Raw genomic sequence first — 10,772 nt, forward strand, 5'->3', positions numbered from 1 at the left:
AGGGAGAGGAGGCGCAGGAGGACGGGGCGGTGGCGGTCGTCGCGGGCCGACAGGTGGAGGAGGCCGCCGGAGGGGTGGCCGCCGCCGTGACCTGGCTGCTGGGGGAGCCGGTGCTGTGGCTGGGCTGCCGCGCGGACGAGCTCCTGAGCTGGGAGAGGCCGCTGCGCAGCCTGCTCGGCTTCGTCGGGGCCAACCTGCTGTTCTGGTGAGAGCTCGGGGTGGGTGGGGACGCCCCGGAGGGCAGGTGACCTTGGGGGAGCCCGGGCGCCGGCAGAGGGGGCGCCCCGGGGCGGGGGGGGGGCGGAGCGCGGTGCACGCCGAACCCTGAGGAGGAAGTGTCCGCCCTGCCCCACTTTCGGGGCCACGTTTCTCCAATAGGTAGACACACGCTTCAAGTTTCCTCCAGACTCGCTTCGCAACAAACACTTGTCCTCCTCCGTGTGTGCGTCCACCCTGGCATGGGAGGTGGTCGGCTGATCCGCAAGCACCTGTACCTGCAGGTGTGCCCAGCGTGCCCGGAAACTGTGGCCTTTGCTTTCGAAAACTCACGCGTTTTCACCTGCTTGCCAAAACTATGCCAGTGCAAACGTACTTGAACTTGTATTCGCTCTTGCACCCCGAACAGCTTGGGTGCATGCTCAGGACTGCGCCGCCTTCGTCAGCCACCTGAGATGGGCACTGAGTGATTTGTTTTTCCATTCCCTGGAGGGTTGGGTTTACTCTCTTAATTCCCTGATGAGAAAACAGGAGGCAAACAGGTGGATTATGTACATCAGCCCCCGCCCCCACCCAGGTGTGCACAGTATAGAAAACAGTCATATTTTCAGGGGAAGTACAGATAGAACACACAGGAATGTTCTCTCAAAAGCCCCTGACCGACAGGTTTCTCTCTCCAAAAAGAGCCCTTTGCCATTAAGGACAGGGAAAGGGTCTCACTCCTTCGTTGAAGGATGTGAGGCTACCAGTGATGGAGGGTGGAGAAACGCGCGTTCTTTGTTTGCAACCGTGTCTTCGTACAAGTATGATCCACACCAGTGAGAAAGCGTTCGGCGTGGGATACCTTGTTACAGGACATAGATTTCTTAACCTTAAGCTTAGGAAATAAAGTACACAAAACACACCGTCTCCCATTTTCTTTGTTAACTAGAGCAACTTGAAGATTTTTTGACTGATCTGTCCCCGTCCTGTGTGTATGTTTCTACCGTTGATTCCAAATTTCTTTACCCTGTTATGAAGTTTTGTACGCCCCCAAATAAGGAGGATATATTGTTATATTGTATTATGCTACATCAAGGCTCAGTCCAATAATCTTAGGGCTGTGTTCGTTTATCACATTGTTTATTATTTATTTTAAAAGTTAATGGCCCTGTAGTTAAGACATTTAAAGGTACAAAATGAGACTCATTTCGAAGCTGTCTTTGCTATGCCTCTGTCTCTCTATCCAGTTTTCTCTCAGAGGTTACGAGTTTCCTCTGTGTCTTTCCACATTGTGCCTGTTTTAGCAAATAGGCAGTATTCTACACAAATTCTGAGATACTACTTGGGCTGTTCCTTTTCTCTTATGTCTTGGCAATCACTTTCTTGTTCTGTTTCAACTGCATAGAATTTCATCATAAGGATGCCGCAGATTATTTAACCTGTTTCCTACCAATGGACCAGGATAATTTACAGACCTCTGCTATTTTAGCCAATATAGCTAATTTCCAGATCTCTGCCATTATAGGTAATGGCCTTTGACACACACTATTCTGCATATTTGAAGGCATTTCTATAGGATAAAGTCCCAGAAGTCAAAGTTTTGGGTCTGAGAGAATGTGCATATGTAATTTGATGGATATCATGATAGACCGTCCTTGGAATTCTACTAATTTATACTCCAGCCAGCAATACGGGTGACTGCCTGTTTCTCTGTAGCCTTTCCAACAGCATTATACCAAACTTTTTATCTTAAAAAGCAGGTAGGTGAAACAGTCTCCCAATGTGGCATTAAGTTGCATTTCTCTGGGATTGAGCAGTTTTTCTTATGTTCAAGAGTCAGTATAATTATCGTTTCTTTGGTCTATTTACAAAGAACTTTTGTCCATATTTTTAGTTGTGCTATTGGGGTTTTTTCCTATTGATTTGTAGGAACTCTTTTTATGTTAACCACTGTAGCCTAATTAATGCAAATTCCAAACATTGTTTTCTATGATACATTTTTAATATCCATTAAAGAGAATGGTTTTTGCATAAAATAATTGAATGGCATATTTGGTGTTATTTTGGAGTGATGTCTCCCATCCATTTAGAAACATTTTTTTTTTTTTTAAAGTAAGCTCTGTGCCTGGCTAGGGGCTTGAACTTATGACCCTGAGATCAAGAATCACATGCTCTACCTACTGAGCCAGTCAGGCACCCCCATCCATTTTTTTTATGAGTCTGATGGAGAGGCAAACAATGGCCAGGCTTTCAGTCCAGTTATAGCTTTTTCTGCTTCTCTGTTTTATTTCTTCTCCTGTTTGCATTATCTACATTCCGTGCATATACTTTCCTTGACAGATAATTGCCCTGCTTTTTAAATTCTTAAATACTTACTAATTGTAATTTTTTACCCATTTATTAATTTCATTAAAATGTTGGTGTTTTATCCCCCTCTGTTGCTTTTGGAGTTAAAACAATTTTCATGGTCATCATATTCTTTAAATAGCGTGCTTACCAAGTGATCTTAAATTATAGGACGCTCTAACATCCTGAGTCCTGGAGCCTGTAAAACTCGGTGTTTTTCATGAGAAAAGCAGATCAGTTTTAGAAATGAGAAGCCCAGATCTTAAGCAGTGGCGATTATGTGTTCTCTTTAATTGGTGTTATTTCGTTTTTTTAGAAATTCACTTTTTACACATATTTCTTTGAACAGTTTAGCACTTGATATCAGCAGTAGCTTTCTTATTTTTTAATTTTTGTTAATTTTTTAAATGTCTTATTTATTTTTGATACAGAGAGAGACAAGCATGAGAGGGGGAGGGGCAGAGAGAGAGGGAGACACAGAATCGGAAGCAGGCTCCAGGCTCCGAGCTTATCAGCACAGAGCCCGACATGGGGCTCCAACCTGCAAATGTGACATCATGACCTGAGCCGAAGTCAGAGGCCTAACCGACTGAGCCACTCAGGCGCCCCAGCAGTAGCTTTCAAGGTTTTGAGTTTGGGTTGAAAAGCTCTCACACGTTTTCCTGCATGTATAGAATCTGCACGATGTGCGTGCTGTCCCTAGAAGCACAAAGTCTGAGCTGTGACCCTAACGAATGGCTGTCACAGAAAGCTGCAGGAAGCAGGTGTGCTAGAAGAATCAGAAAGAGGCTAATTCATTTGATGGAGTTTTGGGGGAGCGACAGCAAAGTGGTGGGAAGAGCTCCTGGGGTCTTCATGAGGCCACCTTGCTGGAACCTGACCCCAGCCGACAGGAATGACGTGGGGGGATCCGTTGTAGCTCAACAGCAGTCCAGCCTGAAGGACTCACCCTGAATGCTTTGAGGCAGTCACACCAGTGGTTGGTAGAGAAAATAAGGACATGAGACCGACACGTATTTGGGGGCAGTGCTCACCTCGAGTCTCAGACCAGTTGTTTGGTGTTCTTTTTTCTATAGACAATGGGGACCAAAAAAAAAAAAAAAAAGGTCAAAGTGTCCATGAATATTTTAATGGGTACATAAATTTTGGTACATATATTCCTACCCTAAAATACTGTATCCCAATGAAAATAAACGACAGCTGTAGGCAACAAGATGGATGAATTTTACAAACATAACTTTGGTCAGAAGAATCACACAATATATGTAGAATGATCCGGTTTCTTGAGAATTTTAGAATGTGCAAAACTACACAGTTTTTGTATTGGGGCTGTGCATCTAGGAGATTAGAAAGCCACTCTCTTTTTTTTTTCCTTTTTTTTAGTTTTTTAACATTTATTTACTTTTGAGAGACAGAGCTTGAGCAGGGGAGGAGCAGAGAGAGGGAGAGACAGAATCCAAAGCGGGTTCCAGGCTCTGTGCTATAGCACAGAGCCTGACACAGGGCTTGAACTCACTGACTGTGAGATCATGACCTGAGCTGAAGTCAGATGCTTAACCGACTGAGGCCACTCAGGCGCCCCGGAAAGACGCTCTTATCCCTAAAACCAGCAAAGTGTTTATATCTGGGGAGAGAGAGAAGGTATGACCACAGAAGGACACGTAGGGGGACAGGCAGTGTTCTGTTTTTTGACTCCAGTGGTAGTTACATGGCATTAAAGTCCTGGTTGTCTTAAACCTGTGTGTGTATGTGTTCTTATCTATGATATACTTTATGAAGAACGCTGGAATGCTAAATAATGCTTAAGACACGCGATGCGCTCAGAGCACAGAGGCGTTTGATAAGATACAGACCCTGGATAGTGCCTGTCTCAAGAAGCAAGATTTCCACAACCCGAGATAGATTGGGCAACAGCCCAATGGTCTTAGGACTGTGGCTTCCTCATTTTACCAGCAGAGAACATGCTCTTAAAATTCTTTCTTAATTTTAACCTTTATCTATTTTAAGAAATCGCTAATACCACCGCACAGTTTAAAAGTACAAAAGGCCAGCAGCTTGGCGGTCTCCTCCCCATGCCTGTCCCTCCTTACGGAGTTTCCTCCCAGAGGCAATTGAGGACACCACTTTTTTAAAAACATATAGTTTATTGTCAAATTGGCTCACATACAGTGTGTACAGTGTGCTCTTGGTTTCTGGAGTAGATTTCCCGTGATTCACTGCTCACACACAACACCCAGTACTCATCCCAACAAGTGCCCTCCTCCATGCCCATCACCCGTGTCCCCTCTCCCCCAACCCATCGACCCTTAGTTTGTTCTCAGTATTTAAGAGTCTCTTATGGTTCGCCTCCCTCCCTCTCTGTAACTACTTTTTTCCCCTTCCCTTCTCCCATGGTCTTCTGTTAAGTGTCTCAAGTTCCACATAGGAGTGAAAACATATCATATCTGTCCTTCTTTGACTTATTTCACTGAGCATAATACTTTCCAGTCCCATCCACCCTGCTGCAAATGGAATGATTTCATTCTTTCTCATTGCCATGTAGTATTCCATTGTATATATAAACCACATCTTTTTTTAAATGTTTTATTTATTTTTGATACAGAGAGAGACAGAGCATGAGAGGGGACTGGGAGAGAGAGAAGGAGACACAGAACCGGATGCAGGCTCCAGGCTCTGAGCTAGCTGTCAGCACAGAGCCTGACGCGGGGCTCGAACCCATGAATGTGAGATCTGACCTGAGCCGAAGTTGGAGGCTTAACCGACTGAGCCACCCAGGTGCCCCTTAAACCACATCTTCTTGATCCATTTGTCAGTCGATGGACATTTAGGCTCTTCCCATAATTTGGCTATTGTAGAAAGTGCTGCTATGAACATTGGGGTACATGTGCCCCTATGCATCAGCACTTCTGTATCCCTGGGGTAAATTCCTAGCAGTGCTATTGCTGGGTCAGAGGGTCATTCTATTTTTTAACTTTTTTGAGGAACCTTCACATTGTTTTCCAGAGCGGCTGCACCAGTTTGCCTTCCCACCAACAGTGCAAGAGGGTGCCCGTTTTTTCACATCCTCGCCAGCATCTGTAGTTTCCTGAGTTGTTCATTTTAGCCACCTGGACAGGTGTGAGGTGGTATCTCAGTGTGACTTTGATTTGTATTTCCCTGATGTTGAGCGCCGTTGAGCATCTTTTCGTGTGTCTGTTGGCCATCTGGATGTCCTCTTTGGAAAAGTGTCTATTTATGTCTTCTGCCCATTTCTTTTTTTTTTTTTAATTTATTTTTGAGAGACAGAGAGACAGTGTGAGCAAGGGAGGGTCAGAGAGAGAGGGAGACACAGAATCTGAAGCAGACTCCAAGCACTGAGCTAGCTGTCAGCACAGAGCCTGATGCAGGGCTCGAAGCCACGAACCGTGAGATCATGACCTAAGCTGAAGCTGGACGCTTAACCGACTGAGCCACCCAGGCGCCCCTGCCCATTTCCTCACTGGATTATTTGTTTTTTGTGTGTTGAGTTTGACAAGTTGTGTATAAATTTTAGATATTAACCCTTTATCTAATATGTCATTTGCAACTGCCTTTTCCCATTCTGTTGGTTGCCTTTTAGTTTCGTTGATTGTTTTCTTTGCCATACAGAAGCATTTTATCTTGATGAGGTCCCAACAATTCATTTTTGCTTTTAGTTCCCTTGTCTTTGGATATGTATCAAGCAAGAAATTGCTGCAGCTAAGCTCAAGTAGTTGTTGCCTGTTTTTTCCTCTAGGGTTTTGATGGTTTCCTGTCTCACACTTAGGTCTTTCATCCATTTTGAGTGTATTTTCGTGTATGGTATAAGAAAGTGGTCTAGCTTCATTCTTCTACATGTTGCTAAAGGACGCTACTTTTAAGCACAACATAAAATAGAATGAAGCAGAAAATACTCATTTTTTTGTTTTTAAAGATTCACTTTTCTGCAGTATACTCTCATCCGTAAAATGCACACACTTCCAGTGTACAGCCAAACGTATATGCTTGTGTAAACATGCAGCAGTCAAGATCTAGAACACTCCGGGGCACCTGGGTGGCTCAGTCAGTTGAGCGTCCAACTTCGGCTCAGGTCATGATCTCGCAGTTTGTGAGTTTGAGCCCTGCACCAGGCTTGCTGCTGTTAGCCTGTCAGTGCAGAGCCTAATGAGGATCCCCTGTCCCCCCGCCCCCAAATAAATATTTTAAAACCTCTAGAACACTCCATCACTCCAGAAGATTTCTTTGGTTCCCTTACCTGTCAGCACCTACCTCCGGGGATTGATCTGCTTTACATCACCGTGGATTAGAGTTGCCATTATATAGAAACTAAAGTTTCCTATAAATGATAGGACATACTAGGACGCCTTCTGTGTCTGCTGTTGTTGCTCAGTGTAAAGTTTTGAGATCCATCCCTGTTGTGTTATTTTTTTTTCCCTTTTAGTTGTTGCCTCGCATGCCCCTTAAGGTGTTTGCCACGATTTGTCTATCCGTGGGCTAGTTGATATTCATTTGGGTTCTTTTCAGAGTTGGTTATTATGAATAAAACTGTTTTCAAAAATTCGGGTACAGATCTTTGTGTGAAATGTGTGTCTTCCGGGAGAGCCGGGGCAAGCTCTGGCCCGCGTCTTGTGTGGCCACCTAGTCGTTGCCTTGGATAGATAGGTGACGGGACCCAATGGCCATCTTCTGAACCTCCTTGCTGTCAGAGCACTAAAACTGAATGTCCTCTTCCTGAGGCGGATTTCGCCTCTGCAGCCTGGAAGCCACCCCGATGTGACTTCACTGCAAACCCACAGCTGGAGCCCATGACATGCAGAACAGTCCCCACAAAGGCCATTTTCCTCAGGGCCTCTGGCGTTGCGTGATGACATTCCCTTGCATTTGTGTAAATAGCAAAACTGCCAGAGGGGGGTTTGCTTGAAGGGGTGACACAGGGGTATGCCTGGCAGGAGGCACTGGGGCTCTGCCCTCTGGGTTTTCTCAGGCTGGGCAGCTGTGCGGGACCCACGGAGAGTCTTGGCAGTGCTGTCCTCAAGACTTGGTGTGGAAGGTTGCCAAGTCCAACTCCCACTTGGTTCCCAGGGCCCCCTCTGTCCTGTGGCTGATGGGTTCCTCCAGCTTGCTTTGGCGTTGTGCCCCCTCAGAGTGGTCTCTGGCTGGCATCATCAAGGGCGTCACCTGGGCACTTGTTCGAGACAAAGACGATGGGCTCCGCTCCACAGCTGCCGAACCAGAATCCCTGGAGGTGGGGGCCGGAGCATCTGAGTTCTCTCCAGGGGACTCTGTGCACACTCAAGGTGGAGAACCACGACATCTGAGCACTTGCTGGGATCACAGGCCCTCTCCACGAGGCAGCATTTCCAGGGCTGACAACTCTAGTAAATCTGTTCCTTATGATGAGTCAGGCCTACTTTTGGATTACCTCTGCGGATGCCCAAGGTCCACCGCCACCCCCGCTTCTAGGGCAGTCCTTTGTTACAAGCCGCATTCTCCTCTTACTCCTGCTGAGGCTTTGTTCTCATGAGAAATTCTGGGCTCCTTCCCTCACTGTTTTCCAGACTCTTCTAGACATGCTTCAGTTTATCTGTATCCATCCTGAAGGCAGCATTCCTGAGTCGTCTCGGCAGCGTGACCCCCCCCCCCATCTCCTCCTGGAAAGCATCCTTCTATTCACACAGCCTGAGACCAAGAATTTCTTTATTCTAACTGATTATAACCCCCTTTGTCGGCCACTATTATGGATGATCATTAGACGCTCATATGTATATGGCTATACAGTTATAGTTTGTTAAACTTACTAAAATCACTAAGGACATTCATACTTAGTGCTTCATTTAAATCTTAGAGGACTCAACGAGGCACAAGAGGACACAGGCTCCTAGGAGGTTAGCTGAATCATCAAGGATGACTTTGACCTGGGCTATTCACTAGAATGTTTGCAGTGACGGAAATATTCTACATTTGTACTGCCTGCTAATGGCATCCTCTTGTGGCTGTTGCGCATATGAGATGTGGCCAGTTTGACTCAAGAACTGTAACATTATTTCACTTAAATTTACGTAGCCACATATGGTTAGTGGCTACCCTGTTGAATAGCACAGTCCTAGACCCTAGTCATGAAGCCATGCCCCTCTTCACAAGGTTAGTATGGTTTTGGTTTTGGTTTTGGTTTACTGTGTTACTCTAAAGAGCAATAGAAGAGAGATTACGGGAGCCAGCAATTAGGACTTCCATTTTATAATAGTGCGGATTTATACCTGATGATTTCAGCATGGGGCAAAGGTAATTGTGTTGGAAGAATGTTGCTTTTGCCTTAGAAGGGATTCTTGGTAGCCTTGGCTGGTCTAGGCCATGCTCCTCACCTCACCTCTGCTCTACCCAGGCAGTCAGCAGCCGGGACGAGAGTCTGCCCCAGGCCCGCACGGCGTGGGCCCAGAGGTCTGCCAGAAGCCCAGGGTCTGCCTCTGACTCTGAGAGTGTACACCCGCGCTTAGGAGGCACGGCTGGCTCGGTGAATTGATTGAAACAGTACGCCGCAGTTGTAAGCTGTATGCCAATCTCTAGAGCCTTACAGTTGAGGAGTAGTGGCGATCAGGGGGGTGGGGATAGTTAATGAAAGCTCTGTGCGAATCACCGTCTCGCCCGAAAAGGAGAGGTATAATTGTAAAAGCAAGATTAGCAATCAGGGCTTTCCATGTAGGACAAACCCGGGAATAAAGGGGACCCAAGTACGTGTCGTGGACACCCCAGGAAGACTCACCTGCCTCATGCCCAGGGGCCATTCTGGGGGCACGAATAAAAATTCTTATTCTCAGATGCCTGGAACCACCATGGGCTCTGCAACATTGTTAGATGTTCAGAAGGTTTGGTGAACTGAGCTGAACTAGGGAATATCCCCCTCGCCTAGACAGGGTGGGGCTAGTTTAAGAAAGGGCTTGCAAAATGGAAAGGCTTCAGCTCCTTGAAAAGAGTTACAGAGCTTATTACATTCAGCCTTCAGCAAGCGTTTCTGAGCGGTGTTCTCCCGTGCTTATTGTCAGACACGGTGGCTGCTCGTGAGTTCCCGTGCAAGGCTGTTTTCTTGGACCTCAGGCCACTAGCACCAGCAGCTTCGGGTTGAGGACTTAAGAAATGGGGCTGTTTTAACCGGATTAATCCTCGTTCTAGAAACCCACCAGGTTTTCTTCTCTAATAAGTACACAGCTCATCTTTGGCAGTTAAAAAAATTTTTTTTAATGTTTATTCATTTTTGAGAGACAGAGAGACAGAGCCTGAGCAGGGGAAGGGCAGACAGAGCAGGAGACCCAGACTCTGAGCAGGCTCCAGAGCCTGACATGGGGCTCGAACCCAGGAACCATGAGATCATGACCTGAGCCAAAGTCAGATGCTTAACCCCATGAGCCACCTAGGTGCCCCCTTCTTTGGCAATTTTGCACAATTTTATGGTTATGCTATTTGGGTAACGACTTTACCTCAGCTTCTTTCTGCTACTCTTTTTTTCCCCCCTTTTTATCCTGTTGTGCATGACTGTTTTTAAATTGCTGGATTGATCCAAATGAGTACAAATAAACGAGCTGTATCGTTATTCCTAGCTGCTGGGAATACGGGGATGACTAAGACGTTTTGAGACCCCGGTGAGAGACACCGATTAGTAAGCAAATAATTCTAATGCGTGGTTTCACTGTGCATGCTAAGTTAGCGCACACAGACCAGGAAGAAGCAGTAGAAAGAATTTCCTTGGATAACAAAGGAGGGCATGTGGGGACCAGGCGGGGGGGGGGGGGGGGGGGGGGGGGGGGGGGGGGGGGGGGGGGGGGCAGGATGTATGTAAAAAGTCGAAAAGAGCGAATATGTATTGAGTAGCTCTTAGGTACTAGGTGCTTGGTTAATTCAAGGACGCTGGACGCTGGAATGGGATGCAGAGAAGCCCTCAGAACGCCTCACTTCTATAGACAGACGAACAGACAGACAGAAAAGGAGGGGAGAGGCTGAGACCAGAGGGGAGGAGAGAGATGTTTCATGTGTTCTGGGGAATATCAAGAGGTGAGGTAGGAAAGAGGAACGTGGAGGCTGGTTTAGGGAGAGGTCACTCTCGGACAGCGCAGGGGAATTTGGACTAAAGCAAGCAGTTTCCATCTATCACCCTAATATAAATACCACCTTGTTAGACTTGTTCTTCCAAAACCTCCATGCAAAAATTCAACAAATACTTGAGCATCCACGGACACTGT

At 46.4% G+C, this 10,772-nt stretch overlaps 1 long non-coding RNA gene across 1 annotated transcript; it reads left to right on the forward strand.

The window, feature by feature from the left end:
* Positions 1 to 115: 115 nt before the first annotated feature.
* LOC115293272 lies at positions 116 to 1,118 on the forward strand. The gene is made up of 2 exons (XR_003909462.1): positions 116 to 205; positions 379 to 1,118. It is a non-coding gene; the product is annotated as an uncharacterized LOC115293272 (long non-coding RNA).
* The last annotated feature ends 9,654 nt before the right edge of the window (positions 1,119 to 10,772 follow it).

The sequence above is a fragment of the Suricata suricatta genome, chromosome 6, assembly GCF_006229205.1.
Source record: "Suricata suricatta isolate VVHF042 chromosome 6, meerkat_22Aug2017_6uvM2_HiC, whole genome shotgun sequence".
Lineage (NCBI taxonomy): Eukaryota > Metazoa > Chordata > Mammalia > Carnivora > Herpestidae > Suricata > Suricata suricatta.